Consider the following 2,132-nt stretch of genomic DNA (forward strand, 5'->3'; position numbering starts at 1 on the left):
ATAAAATAATAGTTTTATAAAATTATTTAATATTTATGTATTAAATTAATGTTATGTTTATTTTGTAAATTCTTGACAAATTATCTGAGTTGGAACATTTTAATCAAATACGCCTTTTCAATGAATTTAGTTACCAGGTTATTATTTATGAGCGCATAACAGTCAATTATATTTTCTTTTTCATTACGAGAAAAATGTTTACTATAATAAATACTAACACAGTTTATTTTTTATTTTTATATAATAAAAAATTAAAACATTTTAATTTTAATTATATTAATTTGATTTGATGTAATTAAATATATACTTAGTCTTTAGTAATGATCGGTCACATATACTTATTAAAAAAGTCATATGATTAATTATTATTAAAAAGTAAATACGTAATTAATTATATCAATATTAATAAAATTTAAATAAATTAATATTTGAAAATTATAATATATAATATAATATATTAAAAATAAATTATAATAATAGTTATACTAATTATTCTATTTTTTATTTATTCTTGTTCTTGAAAAAATGGAAAAAAATTAAATAAATATTATTTTCTTTAAATACGAAACTGTCCCACCACACGGCAAGTGACAACATAAAGTACAGCTTTTGTTAGGTTACTGTCTTGATCATAATCATAAAGGACAAAAATTTCCCGCCAAAATTAAACAATAATATTCGCGTTTAAAAAGGTCAATACTTGATTAGAAAAAAACAAAAAAGCTTCCCTTCCAAAATTGGAATATTCTGTCTTTAAAAATAATCGATAATTGCAAATCAATATTTATATTAATTTAGTTAAAGAATGTGTTATTTGAGTAATAAACTTATTAAATGTGTTATTTGACATTTTAGAATTCTGAGCATTTTATTTTATCTTTAAAAATTAATATATGGATACCTTTCCATTTCAAAGTTTTTCTTACCAGATTAAAAAATATCCATATTTTTTTGAAATTTCAGAAAATGTTACCCATAATTTTTAATTGGTATTTTAATCGGTGTGACATATTAAATAAATGGCTATTTATATAATTAAAATTAAATGTATAGAGAAGATTCTGGATCTTGAACATTAAATTTCAAATTCATAATATATAATATCATAATGATATAAGATTTATTTTTAAGTACTGTTAATTTATTTTAAAAGTACTAGAATTCACTTCATAAGATTAAAAAACTATAAAAGATAAGTGGTTTAAAAATGTGTTAAAGTATGTTTTCATTAAAATAGATCGTTATCATCCTAATTGTTCATTTATTTATTTTCTTGTCCCATTTAAAAAATGTTGTTCGATTATTTATACTTTAAATGTCATGAATATAAAAAATATTTATATATACATGTATACATATTTTTAATTTTAAATAAAATTATTTAACAATTAATATTTAAAATATTACATAAATAAAAAATAATTTTTAAATATATTTTAAATCAAATTATTCAATAAAATATTAATACAAATAAATTCAATATTTCTAAAAAAATTTAAATAAATTGTGTCAAAATATAAATTTTGAAAAACTAGTCAATATCATAAATTTAAATAAAAAATAAAATACATGAAATTAAAATTCAAACGATTTTATAATATATTTTTTTCACTATAATTTTATCTTAATTATTCAAATAAAAAAAATAATCAAATAAAATTTACTGAGCAAATCTTCAAGTTAGATAACAAAATATTGTTTATTATATAAATTAAAAATATTAATTTAATATGTATCACAATTTTAACTATATATCTGCATTAAGTTTTTTTTTTCTATCACTTTAAACATCTACTCAATCAATGTTAATAAAGTAAAAACATACAGAAGATAAACATCTGAAAGGGAAGTTATTTTAGTTTTCCTTATAACTGATGGCCATAATTGCTGAGTATTTATAAGTAAGATAAGCATAATCATTAATAATTTAAATGGTGAAAATAGTAAATCTTAAACCTTCAAAATCTCAATTAACATGTTATTCACATATACCACATGGAAAACCAATGGATTCTATTCCACCAATAGAAAAGGGTTATAAATAGATCCATTTGCTTAAAATACAATAATTAAAATAATAATACTCTTAATTAAATATTAAAGCGAAAGTGGTTCCGTGAAGTATAAATAGC

The sequence above is a fragment of the Vigna angularis genome, chromosome 6, assembly GCF_016808095.1.
Source record: "Vigna angularis cultivar LongXiaoDou No.4 chromosome 6, ASM1680809v1, whole genome shotgun sequence".
Taxonomy (NCBI): domain Eukaryota; kingdom Viridiplantae; phylum Streptophyta; class Magnoliopsida; order Fabales; family Fabaceae; genus Vigna; species Vigna angularis.